General features: G+C 41.4%; 1 long non-coding RNA gene across 2 annotated transcripts in view; it reads right to left on the reverse strand.

The window, feature by feature from the left end:
- Positions 1-17,322, reverse strand: part of LOC120542328 — an 81,004-nt gene extending 63,682 nt beyond the window's left edge. For both annotated transcript variants that reach the window (XR_005636175.1, XR_005636176.1), the window contains exon 1: positions 17,157-17,322. This is a non-coding gene — a long non-coding RNA (uncharacterized LOC120542328). The remainder of the gene's footprint in view (positions 1-17,156) is intronic.
- Between the last annotated feature and the right edge of the window lie 1,190 nt (positions 17,323-18,512).

Below are 18,512 nucleotides of genomic sequence, written 5' to 3' on the forward strand. Positions count from 1 at the left end.
ATGACACCATTGATTGGCTAGCTAAACAGATTACAATATGCAAGCTTTTGAGGCAACTCAGGCGCCTTCTACATGCAAAACGTAATACAGAAGGGGTCTGAAATGCTTCTAAAGATTGCATATTGTAATCTTTACAGGTGGCCAATAAAAAGTGTCATTTGACTTGACTTCTCACTGATGAAAAAATGAACTTAAAAGATTTTAGCACAAGGCTGCAACTGCAAAGTGAAGAGGTCTGAATACTTTCTGAATCCACTGTAGATAAATCTATAAATCGAGAGATATGAAAAGGCACTATACAAGAAAGACAGATAGACATAAATGAAAGGCACTATATAACTGGTAGACAAATAGATATATATGAAAGGTGCTATATGATAGATAGATAGATAGATAGATAGATAGATAGATAGATAGATAGATGTGAAAGGTGCTACAAAACATAGATAGATAGACAGACAGAAATGAGAGGCACTACAAAACATAGATAGATAGACAGACAGAAATGAGAGGCACTATATAACTAATAGACAGATAGATAGATATGAAAGGTGCTATAAAACATAGATAGATAGATAGATAGATAGATACATAGATAGATAGATAGATAGATAGATATGAAAGGTGCTATAAAACGTAGATAGATAGATAGATAGATAGATATGAAAGGCGCTATAAAACATAAATAGATATGAAAGGCGCTATATAACTAATAGATAGATAGATAGATAGATAGATAGATAGATATGAAAGGCGTTATAAAACATAGATAGATAGATAGATAGATATGAAAGGTGCTATAAAACGTAGATAGATAGATAGATAGATAGATATGAAAGGCGCTATAAAACATAAATAGATATGAAAGGCACTACATAACTAATAGATAGATAGATAGATAGATAGATATGAATGGCACCATAGATAGATAGATAGATAGATAGATAGATAGATAGATAGATAGATTTATTAATCCTGAAGAAAACTGCAGGATTACAGCAGCACAAAAAAGCAAGGCACAAATCCACTGTGACCACTAGGGGACGCTAGCAGCACCCCCCAAATTCCAAACACAACTACACAAACACAGTCCCAGGTTCAAATACAAGATGTTATTATATACAACAATACCTTAACAGGCTTCCAAATCCTCACGTCCACACAACACAGTATAACAACATGCTTTTCCTCTCGTTATTTCTTTCCACACTTCCCAGAAAGACACATCCACCTCCTCCCAGCTCTGACTAATGAGGTAGTAAAACCAGCTTCTTTTATGCCAGACATGGGAATATTTCTGGTGTCACAGACTTGCACATCAAAAACACTTCCGGGTCAGGCCAAATCTCTTTAACGAAGGTGTAATGTTTCCCTGCAGCTCCCCCTAGTGGCACCCGAGAACCCCAAAAGGGCTGTTCTACAGGACTGCCATTCTCAGACTGCCCTGTGGGTATCCATATGGGAGTTCCACCAGTGTGATGCTGCCATTGTTTGCATAGAGGAAGAACACAGCCCCAGGAAGCAGTCACCCACTGTCCTTCCAATGCAAGGAATCAACACCCATCCCAATCCGTAATGCCAGTTCACCGTCATCCTTCCATTATGGCCTCCCTTCCTGGCAATGAACCCATTTCAATCCCAGTCTGGATGCCAGTCCATCCCTCTGCTCTCATTACAGACTCTTTTCCTGGCCAGGAACCAGCTTTTATTTCGGTAGGGATGCCAGACCATCCAGCATGGCACTCATAATATATATTATGTTAATTCTTATTATGCATATATTTGTGCTCTTTATGTCTACTGCTGTAATAACTTGCATTTTATGCCACCAAGGTGCAAAATGCCATTATTGTCCATTTTTAAATTTTATGTCAACATTTTAAACTATAATTACTGTTAATCAGCATTCATTAAAAAAAGGAACTCTTAAGAAGATAAGTGAATAAATGCCCTTTTATTTTGTAATAGTAATAAGGGCTCTCTGCACCAGACATAATGTTCCACTGTTTGTTTCCAGGAACTTTACTTTTTCATGGAATAAAAGGCTGCAATTGTCTTATTTGTCACCTGGTCACAATAAAACTGCCAGTGATTGGCGTCCTGTGGCATGAATATGAAATATGATAAGTGTTTTTGGGCACCTGTTACCCACCCATTGACATTTTGCCAGCAGTAAGGCTGCTGATATTGAACTGAGCTCATGCAAAGTTCACACCAATGGTAAAATCAATGATGGTGTCAATGGTCACTCAACCTTTTATAACTTTGAAAAAGTAGTATTTTCACACTTAAAGAACCGCAGAGTGGCAAAGTGATGAAGGCTTTGCAGGTTGTGGGTTCAGACTGTGCGACCACGAGCAGGTCACTTCACCCACTTGTGCTCTTATTTGAATGAACAAAAGAAATGTCAGCAGTCAGCTTGGATAAGAAACGTCAGCCTAGTAAGTCAGTGAGCTTTGGCTCCCCAGCATGCAGATCCTTTGCTGTTGGGAAGCCAAAATCACATTGAGGTTAAGCGCCATTCTCAGTTTTACTGAGTTTTTGCACACTTTTGTGTTTCCTGATAATCTTGGGGCCTGAGGCTTCATTGCATTATGGGGCATCCGGCTTTCTGGATTTATCAGCTTAATTTCAGTACTTTGTCTATCCCCATCTCAAATGTCAGCTTATTAGCTTGTCAGGAAGTGCTTTATTTGATTAACAAATATCCCACAGAATAAAGACATTCTATACTGCAGATGGGCATCACCTTTCAGAGATCCCAAAGTGCTTTTTCAGAGCAAATCAAATCACACAAGACGACGCATCAAATAATAGAGCAGCAAGCAACAGACAGGAAAGTCAAAAGAAGAAGACGTCCAGGATGAAACAATGGCCGCCGGGTTAAGTTTCAGCAGCTTTAAGGGCGGCAGACTAGAGCTGGGTTTGTAACCCATGATGGGGCCTGAGGAGCTTCACAGACGGACATCGGGGCACCACAAGGCCAAATGAATATTTGTTGAATTGTGGGATTGCAGGAATGGAAAAACTAAAAATGGACTGAATGTCTGGGAAGGGGTTGTGATCAAAATGACTGGGCTGACTTGGCTTTCTGACCTTTTTACATAAGAAAGAAGACCAATCCATCCATTTGTCTCTTTTGTTTAGCTATTAGCTAAGCTGATCTCATGCAGCTCCTTCTTAAAGGTTGTCGAGATTTCCGCTTCAACTCCATGTCTCAGTAGTTTGTTCCAGAGTCCCACAGCTCTCTGCATAAAGAAGTTCTCCCTGGCTTCAGTCCTAAATGCACCTTCCTGTTAATTTCCACCGATGTCCTCGAGTACGTAACTCACCCTTAAACTGAAAGAATTCTGCCTTTCAATGAGGATTTTAAAGACCTGGATTAGGCCTCCATGCCGCTCTCCTCTGCTTGAGTCTGTCACAGTAGGACATGTCCTCAAGTCCCAGGATGCACTTGGTGCACATCTTATAAATGCTTTCTTACTTCTTTACTTTCTCGTATACAAAATATAGGGAAAGTATTGTAATTGTCCAAAGATTCGATGTCGAGATTTTGATGAATCTCGATGTTTTAGACCTCCCTGACTTTCCTGTATATCCGAAGTGTAGGGAAAGTATTGGAATCCTCCAAAAACTTCATTTCGAGATTTTGATGAATCTCGATGTTTTAGACCTTACTGAGTGTGAAAATACCATTTTTGGCATTACGTGTGTGTGTGTGTGTGTGTGTGTGTGTGTGTGTGTGTTGTGAACACAATAACTTGAGTACGCTTTTACTTCGGTCAACCAAATTTTGCATGCAAGTATTACGTATGAAACGTAGGTTTCTATCAACTTTTGGGCTATTTCCACTAACCGGAAGTGGTACTTTAGCTTTTATTCATGCAGCTGTACAGTCTGATTTACTTGACTTTACTTTTATAATAATTGTTCAATATATTATTTATTTGAATTGTTGTTGATGGTTCTTTAATGTACATAATATATACAGTAAATATAAGGTTTAAGGTTTCTTTATTTAGTCATGTTTACACAAGAAAACATGAAATTTGCCTTCTCAGTTGCATCTAATAACAGACAGAATGAAATAAAACAGACAAAGAGAAACAAGAAAGGTTAAGGTAAGGCAGTTAGATAATACATATTTAGATAAAAAAAGGTTACAGGATATATATCAAAACCTTAATCATTATCTCCGATATTTCTTATTGAAAAGTCATATGGCACTAGGAAGACAGGAGTTCCTGGAGCGATTTGTGTGGGTTTTCCAGGCGACTATCCTTCCTGATTTACTGAACTTTAGTTCTGCATATAATCATTGTCTCGCAGTTTACTTCTCAAATATCCATCCCCATATCTGAGTATACGAGAAGGTGGAGGTCCCGATGTTTTGTAGTGTGGTGAGCAGAGCTTCACGCAGTCCTCCAGAGGGGGTCTCACTAGTGCTCGTGCATATCGTCTGAGCGTAACACCCCTCAATTCATACTCAAAGGTCGCTCGGTTTAGAGTCGTTTTGCATAAGTTGATGTCAGTTCATAACTTTTCTGAGAAGTCTGACCTGGAGCGGTAAAGGTCAGGCTGTGGAGAGCCATAGTTTGAAATTCCTCTTTAGGTGGTTCAAAAAACCACCAGGATTAGCACCATGGAGAATGAATGTGTCATGATGGCAGGGCAATCATTTCAAGATTAGAAAGTGGAACAATGAGAGGGAGACATTAGTGATGAAGGTTTACCTGGGATAGTATGGGCTTGGCTGTTTCGCTTGTAACGTCCATGTAGGCAGCACAATGCTATACTCGGTAGTGCCACCTCAAGGGTTGGAATCTTGGCCTGCTCTCTTTGTGGGTGGTCCCATTTCTACCTGAGTTTTCTCCGTTTCCAAAAATTTTTTATGTGAAAATCTAAAATCGGCTGAATCTAAATCCATTTTTAACTGCTTATCCTGTTCCAGGCCGCTGGGTCAGTGGTCTAAATAAAGATGACCAGATGTCCCTTTTCCTTGCTACTTCCTCCAATTCCTCCGGGGGGCATACTGAGGCATTCCCAGGCCAGCTGAGGGGTCCGAGATGTGCCCCGAGGTCTCCTCCTAGTTGGACATGCCTGTAACGCCTCCTGTGAGGCGTCCTAATCTGATGTCAGGACCATGTCAACTGGCTCTGTGCGAGGCCGAGGAGCAGCAGCTCTACTCGAATGCCTGCTCTCCTCATCTTATCTCTAAGGAATCTAAATCAAATTATCATTTTATTTTAATCTGTGCCCTGTGACGGACTGGTGGCCCATTCACAGATGCTGTCACCTCAGGCTCATCATCTCTTTGATACTTACATAGACTGAGCAAATTTAGAAAATGGATAGATAAATAGATTGTCTTGGCTAGAAAGCTGAAATCTGAGACGGTTATGTTGGGACTGCCCACCGCATCAATTCCAAAACCAAATTCTGACATTACAGGGCAAATTCCTATGGCATTATTTTTCCAGTGCTTTTCTCATCGGAAATATTTAGAACACATCAATAACAAAAAGAGTATCAGAGGGCCTTTGGGGAATTCTAAAATGGGAATCTGACTTTGCCGAATTAGAAACGGTGGAGCCCTGTGTTCCAAAATGTCTCTCCCTACAGTATGCTAGGAATGTACACGTTCATTTGACATCAGTGATGAGTATCAGATGCCTTGTTTTGGGGGTCAACAGCTTCAAAGAGGCGAGGTACTGGGACCCTGAATTAAATTCTAATAAGAAACATGGGACTAAGAAATGGTCAGGTAAGTTTTATAATCTTCATAATCTGAACTCAACCACAACTTCTGAAGTTCTTGCCACGATCAGTTAGGCCATTAAACGCTAGTAGCCTGGTAGTCAAACGGCTGGGGGTAAAGATGGACAAAGGACGTCAGTTTCCCCCTGCAGTCCAAAGACATTTTGATAAACTCATGTGGGTGTACCTTATGATGGTCCGGTACCCCATCTTGGGTTACTTCCTGCCCCCCTGACCCTTACTGCCTCTATTCACTTTGATTTAAAAAGCCTTTGATACAAGGATTCATTCTAAAACTAGAAGCTGGGGGCAGCAGAATCAGGCCAGAAAGACCCCGACAAGCTTTGAAAGTGCGACAACACCTGGAAAATGGAGTTTAATGTGGAAAAGTGCAAAGTGCTACACGTGGGCAATAGGAACGCAATTATAAATACAAGATGGGAGACACCGTCATGCAGGAGGCAACCTCTGGAAAGGATTTAGGGGTTTATGTTGACACAACATCTTAGCAAAGGACAATAAAATGTTAGGTTATATTGTGAGAACCGTTGACTATAAATCGAGGGCCGCACTAGTGAGACCTCGTCTGGAGTACTGTGTGCAGTTCTGGTCACCACGCTACAAGAAAGACATAGCAGCACTTGAAGCTGTGCAGAGGAAAGCAACCACATGTACTGCAGGACTTGAGGACGCGTCCTCCGAGAATGACATCTTTTTAGTCTGCATGGGGACCTAATGCACGTCTTCAAAATCCTCAATGGCAATGATAAAGAAAATCCAGTTGCAATCTTTCAACAGCATGGTTGATAACATACTCGAGGACATCAGTGGAAATGAAGAGGAAATGCATTTAAAACTGAAGCCAGGAAGCACTTCTTTACGCAAAGAGTTGTGGGAATCTGGAACAAACTACTGAGACATGACGTTGAAGCAGAAACCTCGACAACCTTTAAGAAGGGCCTGGGTGAGATATTGGGGACAGCTTGGCTATTAGCTACACAAAGGGGCTTGATGGATTGAATGGTCTCCTCGTGTTGGTCAAACTTCTTATGTTCTTATGATTCCTCATAGACATTTGCCAGGTTTAGACATCGATGGACTCCATTAATAATAATAGCTGTATGGCGGTTGTCACTCAGCCTCGTCTTTGGTTGCTGATGTTTCATTTTATACAGTAATGTGACCTCCTAGGCCAAGTGTGAAAGGTGCTACAGCATAAAGAGTGAATCACACTGTTACACTTTACAAGATGTAAAAAATCCCTTTTAGATTTATCTAATCTATTAAATCTATCTATATATTAATCTAATAAATAATATCTATTTATTTATCTAATCTTTATGGAAAAAAAAATCACACCCGTTTCACACAGTCATTTCTGAATTCAATTCATGACTAGAAGTGTTTCCTCCCTCTGGGGAGCCGGTGGAGGGGATTCATGGAGATGACCTCTGCTAATCTGGCTTCTTGGGAAGAACGTCCAACCAAATCCTGTGAAATGATCCCTGGGAACGAACTCTTTATCATTCTTGGGAGAGAACGGGAATGACGGGCAGAGCTGCGCACAGGGAGAGACCCTTGACCGCTGAGGGGTAGCATGGGGTCATGGGAAAGCAGGCAAGCGTCACAGAACTTTTAACACAAACCATCTAAAAGGCGAGCCGGGTGCCTCGAGATAGAGAGATTCCTTATAAGGGAAATGCTGGAGAGGCCGTGGAGCGGCCATTTGTTTTAGCTGGGTACGTGCTGCTGCCACCTTGAGCTGTTGTCTTATCACACTCCGTAAGCCGTGCTGCGTGCGTCAGGATGGCAAATAATAACGAATATATTTTTACAAGTAGAGTGGCTGAGGGGGGCGGACATGAGACGGGCTTTCATTTAGTGACTGCTTATGCGAGCTTCCAACATCCATGGGTTGTTATCTCTTGTTTAACCTCGAAGTCTGTTTCAGTTCAAACTTAATGAAATGAAAAATGTTCTTTTTAAGACGTGGTGCATTGACCTGGGGAGATATTATTACTTGGCTGACACTTTTACCCATGATCACTTGCAACATTTGAGACACAAGTGGCGACATCTCTTTTGTGGTGGAGCGCAGACTTCCTCAGGGTCACACGGCGTCAGCAGCAGGATTTGAACCCCCCTCCACCTGAACCACTACACTGCACCTCCTGCGATCAGCTGTATTAACACGAACGGCAAAGCCAAGCGGGCCAGAGATGGTCCACCGTTGACTCTCACGCACCGAGCTTTACTGGTCAAACTTCTTCCTTAAGCCGCCGCTTCATTTGCTGATATGAGCTCTCACGCTACTTGTCAGCACTTTTTATGTGATTTAAACGTTAAACGCATTCTTTCACAGGAGGTGGATATTTCTGTCCCAACAGCTGGCCACATCTGCTGCCTAGCTGGAAGGAGGAGGTCTACAGATAACGTCTACTGAGAACGGTGCAGCACCAAAAGCTACTAACGAAAATACATTTGCACACAAATCACAACTGAACGGCTGGAAAGGAAACAAATGTCTGAAAGAAAATCTGTATTTGTGTTTTTAATGAGTTAAGTGTCATGGAGGGGTCATCCGCTTCGAGAATGCATTAAAAAAGTCACTTTATGGACATAAACCATATGTGCGTTTTTGTCTTAAAAATCTCGGAAAATACCCTAAGCCCAATGAATCGGAAGGAGAAATTCTCGATAAATGCTCAGTACAGGTGACGCACGCCACAGGAGATCAGGGTTTTTATTGTCGGTTTGTCCATTGAAACGCCGGTGCTCTCACAACACTTGACCCTCAGGCTTGGGTCAGCCTAAAACACACTGCGTCCTGAGGTTGGCGATGTGAGCCTCTACTGGGAATTCACCAGTGGGGTCTTCGCTAACCAGTTTCATACGGAGAACTGCACGGCGGCGCAGTGGTCAGCATCTCCAGGACACTGCATGTCTGCCTGGGCTTCTCTTTGTGTATTTCAGGCCTCATCAAAAAATGTGCCAGTTATGACAACTGGCAACTCTTGGCCATGGGATGAACCGGGATCCCTCAAAAAGGTCAATGTGGTGACCCTGAATGGGATTAAACAGCCTTAGTAGGACATGGTGGGATTTCATTAATGTGCAGCCCCACGCAGACCTCCCGTCTCCCACAGTGCATGAACACTGAGCAGGACTGCTGCATGATGGGAAAGAAATCAGGTCTTTGTCTGTGATGAAATCTGAATAATCTTCAGAGTTACAGATGGTAAGGAAACCGATGTCTCTTAACAGTGGGCTTACAAAGTATTCAGACCCCTTCACGGTCTGCTCACTTTGCTGTGTTGTAGGCTTTTTAAACAGATAGATTGGACATTTTGGCCCATCAGTCTCCTTATTGCAGGGGGGCGGCACCACCTCTGTGCCCCCCTAAAGGGTTAGCAGCATAGGGATGACCATTTACAAGTACTTCAGTGTTCATGAACGATTATCTGTTAAGTGTTACGTAACGTTTGTTAACAGCCCAATAATGACATTTATGATCAACTATTACCAGTATTTACGAGTTATTATATAATAACTATTCAAATGTACAGTTTGTGAACTAATAAATAATTTGATAAGCAGTATGAAATGTATTATAACATATTACCAATATAGGAGTTAGAACATAACTATTTGAATTTACAGTATGTGGACTTATTAATAAATAATCAGCTAAGCAGTATATACCGTTTGTTAAGGCCAAAACAATGAAATTTATTACAAAATATGAAATGCATTTATTATAAAATAATATATAAATTGTAATATAGTAACTACTTGAATGTAAGTGAACTACTTAATAGTCAACTAAGCAGTATATAGTGTTTGTTAGGGACAAAATAATGCAAGTTATTATAAAATATTAGCAATACATGAATTATAATATAATAAATATTTCAATGTACAGTATGTGAATGAATCCATAATCACCGTATATAATCCGTAATTATTAGATAATGTTTGTTAAAAGTTATTAATATAAATTATAATAAAATAAATTATTTGAACTAATTAATAATCTTCGAAGCAATATATCATGTTTGTTAAGGAGGCATTAATGCAATGTATTGTAAAATGTTGCTAATTAGTCAGTCAGTCAGTCAGTCAGTCATTATCCAACTCAGTCTATCCTAACTACAGGGTTACGGGGGTCTGCTGGAGCCAATCCCAGCATGCCACCCCTAAACAATATTCATAAACTTTTGTAGACACTAAATGTGATGTTTTAAAGGACTATGTACAGTCAATTCCTGCTTTTGGTAGCTTTTATTTTTTTTTTTGTTGTTCAATACAAATGTTCTTATTTGCACACCTATTATAAACTTTTATATAATTTAGAATATATAAATTATAAAGTCACATTTCACATCTGCTAAAGGTAAGGCTTATAGCTACTACCTGCATGGGAACATGGTGCATAAGATGTCACGAGCAACAATCAAACTAAACAAAAGACCCCACACTTATTTAAAAGGAGTGCCGTGATCTTCTGTACCCTCTTCCATGGCTACCCTCACACAAACCCAAACAGCTCTGTAAGCAACTAAACCAACAGGCAGCCCGATGGCGACTCACACAAATCAGCAGCACTGCCATGCAATTTGAAGCAGACGGATGAACATTTTAAGGAGACTCAATTTCTCTCTCAATGCGATGGCTTGATCTGTGCGGTGAAGGGACTGCTGAGCGGACACAGCCTGGTGGAATTTCTCTTCTGTCCCACTTATTCCGGTTCACAGTAACAAAGGCAAAGGGCAGAAAGCGGGCTTTGCAGAACATCAGTCCACCGTATGCACTGGCGCCCAAATCAAGCCACCAAATAACCAGAAATAGATGAGGTATTAGCGCAAAAATTCAGACGTGAGCGTCAGTAGGCTTTGCGGCCTTAGAGACCAAGTTACCTGAAATATTCAGTAACATTTCAATAATTATTTACTGCCCTGATGTTGAGCTTTCTCATCATGAAGTTGGTCATTATGATAGCAATTGACAGTTAAACTGCAGCATTCCGGTATTTGAGGGTTGCTCTCGAGTGACTCTTTCTCTTTCACGGTTTGGCTCATAAACTAATCAGCACATCGACATCTCGTAACAGGCTTACATTTCGAGTTTGGTATTTTTCCTTCCACCCATTTTAGCTCTCAACTGTCCTCAAGAATCGGTGACACACAAAAAACACCCATCATTGACATATCAATTGTTTTGGTATCAGAGGTCCCTAAAACGTCGAGATCTGTTGTGAACCGGAGACCGACATTTTTGACGAATCTAAAGCTTTCTCTTCTCCCCCATAAACGACTGGTTACGGCAGTGGGGCGTGCAAAGAAAAAAAACCAACTACATGGACACAAGGAGGGCCGGCAGTTCCACACACAGACGCTGAGCAGCCCCCTCGTGCTGTGACCAGCCATGTATGCTGAATACTGTACAGTAAGCAGAGTAGCCTATCTCTATATATCTCCATACGCTGTTTTGTGCAGTAGAATAACATAACCAAGTCAAAAGACGTATGGCAGAGTTAACGTTTAAAGAAGTTACATTACAGGACGAATGGAGGAACGAGACATTAGGGTCTTAGAGTCTAAAAGACTAGCAACAAAGTGAGCAGAGCTGAGCTGAAGCCCCAGTCAACAGATGGCACAATGGACACGTCAAATAGTAAATGCTGCACAATGGAGAGTACAGACAGGCACGTTAATAGACGCATTCGCTGTTGACAGGTTAATTCCCAGAGGCGTGAAACAATTCGAGGAACAATCCAACTAAAAAGCAAACCCAATGCGTGACATGTTCGGCTCACGGTCCTGTCAGGAGGTACGAATGGCCGCTCTCTTACTCCGCTCCAGTTATGGCAAAAATCTTTCTTTAGTTTAATTGGGTTATCTGTCCACCTTTGGTAATAGTGACACTACTTCTACTACTAGAGGTCAACATGAAATGAAGCCGTCAAGTGCCGAGTTTTCACTGTACTCTCACGACTTGCCTCAGATCAACATGGTGGTTGTGCTGCTGTATGCCAGGTATAGAGGAGATGAATCGGTTATACATGGGCAGTGTTATACGTGTGGCGTAGTGGTGAAGGCTGTGGGTTCAAATCCCGCTGCTCACACTGTGTGACCCTGAGCAGGTCACGTGACCTGCCTGTGCTCCAATGGGAAAACCCAAAGAAATACAATACAATACAATTGATTTTTGTGTAGCCCGAAATCACACAAGAAGTGCCACAATGGGCTTTAACAGGCCCTGCCTGCCATTCTTGACAGCCCCCCAGCCTTGACTCTCTAAGAAGACAAGGAAAAACTCCCCCCCCCCCAAAAAAAATCTTTGTAGGGAAACAATGGAAGAAACCTTGGGAAAGGCGGTTCAAAGAGAGACCCCTTTCCAGGTAGGTTGGGAGTACAGCGAGTGTCAAAAAGAAGGGGGTCAATACAATATAATACAATACACAGAACAGAACAAATCCTCAATACAATATAAAAATAAAAAATTTAGAAGGACGGAGTAGAAATGTCACCAATTGTATCATAGAAGTCACCTTGGATGATAGTGTCAGCCAAATAAGTAAACTGATGAGACGCAGAAGCAGACGAGTTCAGCAGCAGCTCAGTAAAGGCCAGTGTAGTGTAGTGACGGAGATGATGGCCGCCTCTTCTATTCCCAGCTGACTCCCTGCTTGACTTGTCAGTGCTCCCGTTGTAAAAACAAACAACTGCAATTGATTTGAAAAGTGAGCGTTCACTATGGAAGGCACTATACAGCTTCACAGGGGGACCAGTTCCTTTCCTTTGTGAGTCACCTAATCTGCTAGAAGATGTTATGCTGTGCTTGATCAGAGCCCTGGGTAGTATACAATATGGACGTCATTATAGGAAGCCTCGGGCACAGAGAATCAGCCACTCGGGTGAGTCTTTTAATCCACCAGAACTCGCGTGGTACAAAAATAAAGCAATTTTAATGCACATACTGTATAAAGTACCCTGACAATGAAAGACACTTCGTCAAAGTCACAGATTCAATGCCCCCCCGTGTGCCACCAGACCAGGTCACTTAGTCTGCCTGGAGTAGTTGGTGAATTCAGACCAAAACATTCCTCAAAGTAAGGGTCTCCATCTCTGGTCCTGGAGGGCTGCAGGTTTTCATTCTAACCCTTTTGTTAATTTGTGACCAGTTTTTGCTGTTAATTGACTCTTTGGAGTCGGACCCCTTCATTATTTTTTATTTTCCCTTCATTAGCAGTCAAACAAAAATGAGATACAATTGAGGCAACACAGGACTGGCTAACCCGTGTCCATCTTACATCTGAAAATAAAGAAAGGCGAAGGCCTCAGGAATGTCTGATCTGCTCAGGCCCACAAAACCCTTTCATGGTGCCCTTTGGCAAAGTCTGAGCAGCAACAGGCCATGGAATTAAAGAACGCGTTTATTTAACGTCAAGGATCGGCTTCAAATGAAGAGACTGGCTGGAGTGGAATTGGTTGGCATTGAGGCCTCGACTTAGCTGGTCACGTGTTGGCTCACTTCACCTCTCAGCTCTGTTTGGCTGCCATTTAAGGACATAAAGAAGCAATTGTGACGAGAGAGTCTCAAAAAACAAGGCAATTAAAAGGAAGGGAAAAGAAGTCAATTAACGGCAGAAATCGATCACTGATGAAGAAAGTGGCAGGAAGGAAGAGCTGCAGCCTGCAGCCACTGCGGCCCCCCTCAGGAGTGGAGCTGGACACCCCTGTCACGTAACACTCACAGACGGTATTTTAGCATGTGGAACAAAATGGAAGAATCACATCCTGCTTAAAAAAAAATGATCTTCTTCTTAACTAATTGTGATGCAATTGGGGCAGAAATACCAAAAATGCAGACTTGTTATCTCAGTAGAGCAAAGCCGAGACGCACACGTTAGCTTCCAGCACATCACAAGACTAATAAGTGGGCCGAGTCTCAGTTAGACGTTTGGTGTTATCGAAAGTCCAAGACTCACATGCCGATGGAGACACACACACACATTCAGAGAAATCAATCGGAAAAGTGGGCCTTAATTCACGGTGAGAGGAACTCTAGGAGGTCTCAGAGGAAAACATTTAAACTCTTTGTGGAACTCTGAACAATGGCAGGCACGACATTCATGTCAGGGGCATCCATTTAAACCCAACCACTGACTCCCTGCCAGGTCTCATGACACAGAAATATGCCAAGTCACAGTCAGACTGAATGATTACGTTTGGTGTTCCCGTATTCCAAAACACACAGAGAAATCACTTGGTGAGAGGCGCTATAGCAGGTCTCAGAGGCAAACCCGGCCACTCAGTCTTCATGGAACTCTGAACACGTAACTTCAAATCTGCGCAGTCTCACAGCAACACAGAACGATCTGTGCGATGGATTCCTGGTTTGTTAACTAACTAGTATAACTAGCTAAACAAATAAATAAATGCAGAAAACACACTCCGCTCAAGTGAAGACACACAGCGGTGCCGTTTACAATTAAAAATGTTCTCATTTTAATTTCACCAATAATCTCACTTTGAATTTCGTAAAATTTAAAACTCATAGTTGTGCAATTCCTCCAGCTTATGCCGCATGTGCAGCATTCAGGTTATGGACAGTGAAGTCATTGCCGACGTTATTCAGGAGTCACTCAGACTAACGACAGTCTCGTTGAGCGCAACTTACTGAGGCGTTTCCTTTCGCTGCTCAGCAGAGTATGAAGAGATGTGGAGCAGTGTGACCAAGTGGAGGGGCTGGCCACCCGAGTTAGTCCTGTTCATGTACACTGATCATCTGGAGTCAGCCCACCTTACCTCTCCATAATATCACTTCACACAAGGCAGATATCTCAACAGACAAGGACGCCCGCCATGTGCAATGACTGACATCCTGTACTGTGCATGTCTAACCACTTTACACTCGGGCAGTTACCGGCACTTTGTTCATTTATTTAGAGGTTATTTTTCTTTTATGTGTATCTGTACCTTGCTAGCATACTTAAGATTATGACACTTCATGTTAAATGTATACTGTATTTAGGCTGCTGTAACCCTGAAATTGTCTTTGGGATTAGCAAGGTGTCTATCTATCTATAGAGCAGGGCAATATTTGTGAAATGCACTATATAATGTATATATATATATATATATATATATATATATTAAAGACACTAAGATAGATATGAAAGGCACTATGATAGACAGAATGATATAAAAGGCTCTGTATCAGGGGTGTGCAGTGTCGGTCCTGGAGAGCCGCAGCGGCTGCAGGCTTTCATTGCAACCCAATTTCTGAATGACAAACCAATCCTTGCCAATCTCAGGCCGTATTTAATTGTATGGCTTGTTAGTCTGCAATGTAATGTTGTTATATCATTGATTTTTTTTTTCCTTTCCAAGGACATCCTCCAAATGATCTGAAACCTAAAATGGATAATTTTTCTCTTAAGTGTTATATTAAACCAGATAGTGCATGATGAACACACACAGAGGTGTAAATGGAAACAAGTTAGATGGAGAACTCCTGGCTCCTTTGTCGTTTGTATCTTATTACTAATAAGGAGCCATTAACAGTGAATGCAGCTCATTAAGAAGGACACAAGCAAATAAGGGTGGGGAACCTGAACAAGCGAGACCACTAAAGTGAAGCATCAAAATGTCACTTGAGCAATAAGTGCTTCTTCATCAGCAATAATTGACTTCTTATTAAGAAACGGGGTTGGAACAAAAGCCTGCAGCCACTGCGGCCCTCCAGGACCAACACTGCACACCCCTGATACAGAGCCTTTTATATCATTCTGTCTATCATAGTGCCTTTCATATCTATCTTAGTGTCTTTCATATCTATCTATCTATCCATAATATAGTGCATTTCACATTTATCTATCTATCTATTATATAGTTCCTCTCACATCTATCTATTATATATTGCCTTTTATGTCTATCTATCCATTATATAGTGCATTTCACATTTATCTGTTATATAGTTCCTCTCATATCTATTATTAAGTGCCTTTTTTATCTATCAATCATCTATCTATCTATTCATTATATATTGCATTTCACATTTACCAATCTATTATATAGTATTATATTTCTCTCATATCTATCAATCATCCATTTATCTATCTATTATATAGTTCCTCTCATATCTCTCTGTCTATCAATCAACTATTATATAGTTCCTTTCCCCCATCTGTCTCTTATATAGTGCCTTTCATATCTATCTATCTATCTATCTATCTATCTATCTATCTATCTATCTATATATCCATTATATAGTGCATTTCACATTTATCTATTATATAGTTCCTCTCATATCTATTATTAAGTGCCTTTTTTTATCTATCAATCATCTATCTATTTATTCATTATATATTGCATTTCACATTTACCAATCTATTATATAGTATTATATTTCTCTCATATCTATCAATCATCTTTTTATCTATCTATTAAATAGTTCCTCTCATATCTATCTGTCTATCAATCAACTATTATATAGTTCCTTTCATATCTATCTACCTATTTATTATATAGTGCCTCATTTTCTATTGCGGTCCACATGTCAAGGCTCTAAATCTAAAAATCGAACTTTCAAACTGTACGTCTCGTTGCTCACATTGCATAGGAAAGCAGCTCGTCTCTAACGCGTTGAATGGCGCCCTTTATTAAAGCACAGCTTGCGCTGACCGAGTGTGTCACGAATTTGCATGAACAGACGCGACTGTAAAATCTTCACAACTAAAAGGGCAGGCGTGTTTATTTCTGTTGATGATGGACCCACCAGTTCATGGAGCATCACGCTGATGATTTGCAGAGTATACATTTAAAGAGTGAGGGCAACATTGCCTATCCTTTTTTATTTCCAATAAATGGCAGTTTGATCAAATTCATTAATATAGGATGTTAAACCAGGAAGAGATTAATAAAATAGCATTTGTATAACCCGTACTTACTGTATAGAAATGGCCTTGCATCATAATGTTTTCATTTTAAATTGTTCTCACTTGTTTTTCCATAGAGCACTTTATGAAATAAAGCTCGATTGCACATTTTATCTCTTGTGTTTCACTTGCTTTTGTCCCTAACTTTGATGGCTCGTCCTCCTTTGCTTGGGGACAGTGTACCATGTGCAGGACAGCGTGCAAAGTCCACAAATAAAAATTCACCTGCAGACACAGCATTTGAAACTTTTCAGACAAAGTCAGTTGCTTCAGCGAGAGGAAAGCAGCAGTAGGTGCCCTTAATTCTCCCACACTTCTGCCTCTAAGACCTGTAGGGTGGAGAAGCCTCCAACCTCGAGGTCCTACATTGTGTTCTCTGATGTCTAATGTCTTTATGTGGACAGCTAAACCAGCGACATGATAGCAACAAAAAAAACACCTCCATAAAGAGACCTACCTTTGCTTCTGTGCCACCTGTCTGCTCCAGGTGTGCAGTCGAGGGTGAAGACACCTGGGGGCACCGTTGCACTGGGCTGTCTGCCAAATGGACCAGACCAAGAAGCCTCTGATTCGGGACATTTTTTTTTTCCTGACGGGACGTCTTTTTCAAGCCCAGCCAGCTTTCTTTTACCTTATATGCGTTCAGAGGCAGGCCAGGCTATGGAGTGGCACTTTTGGGAAAACCCACCGTGGGATCTGATTGGTTGCCTGGGCTAAACAGCCCCCCCCAACAGTGACCTTAGTCTGCGACCTGAGAAATGGGGAAGGCGGGGGGTGCTTTACTCTTGCAAAGGAAGCCGCCTTTGACGATTTTCATATTTCTTCTAAATTTGGAGATTTCTGTCTGCACTGGGAGGCTTGGCTGCTTACTCCAGATGTCCATGTGGAAACCATTAAAGATTGAAGGCTATGCGATTCCTGGCAGCTACAGTCCTGGGAGCATGAGAGGATCGCTCTGGCACAGTTATTTGGAATAATTAACTTCCTCTCCTGGTCTGAATGCCCCATATGGGAAAGCATTTGTGAAAGGCAGACTGGAAACAATGTATGAAATAAGGGTGAAAAAAATAAAAAGGAGCCAGGGTGAAATAAAAGTGAAGCCAGTCTCCTAATTTTACTGTTTTAAGAAAGCTCTGCCGAGTTTGAGATTTAAGGAGCCGTTCTGGGTCGCCCTTTAATTAGTCCTTATCACTATGCCCAATATTGTATCGATCTCAGTTCATTCACAGAATGCAGCGTAGCAGAACCTTGGAGGACTACGAGAGCCTCGCAAAATGTGCAAAACTGGCAGGGTGGTTTGGTTAAAAGTCCTTCTAGCCGGGGTAGTGAATTTAACTTACATGCTGCAAAACCCTCCTTCTACGGATAAACACAATAACACAATAAGATTAAATATGGGCTCAGTTTGGGGTAGGGGAGCGGAGACCAAAGTGACCAGAACACCACCTGGCAGGCTTGTGTGACGGGTTAGGGTGAGGGGCAAAGGGCCAGTCGGGGGCTTGTTACACAGCGCAGTCCAGCGCAATCAGTTTGTGGGCATCACCTTTATGGAGTACATCAGGCAAGCAGATGGGTCATCCTTAGTCAATAAATATAGTCGTTAAAAGAAGTGGCATATTTTAAAACATTCTTGTTTATCATGGAGCCAGGGAGTGGCAAAATATTGCATATTGATAGACAGACAGATAGATATAAAAGGCACTATATAATAGACAGACAGATAGATATAAAAGGCACTATATAATAGATAGAAAAGGCACTATATGAAAGATAGACAGATAGATAGATAGATAGAAATGGCACTATAGAACAG

Source organism: Polypterus senegalus, chromosome 13, assembly GCF_016835505.1.
Source record: "Polypterus senegalus isolate Bchr_013 chromosome 13, ASM1683550v1, whole genome shotgun sequence".
NCBI lineage: Eukaryota > Metazoa > Chordata > Cladistia > Polypteriformes > Polypteridae > Polypterus > Polypterus senegalus.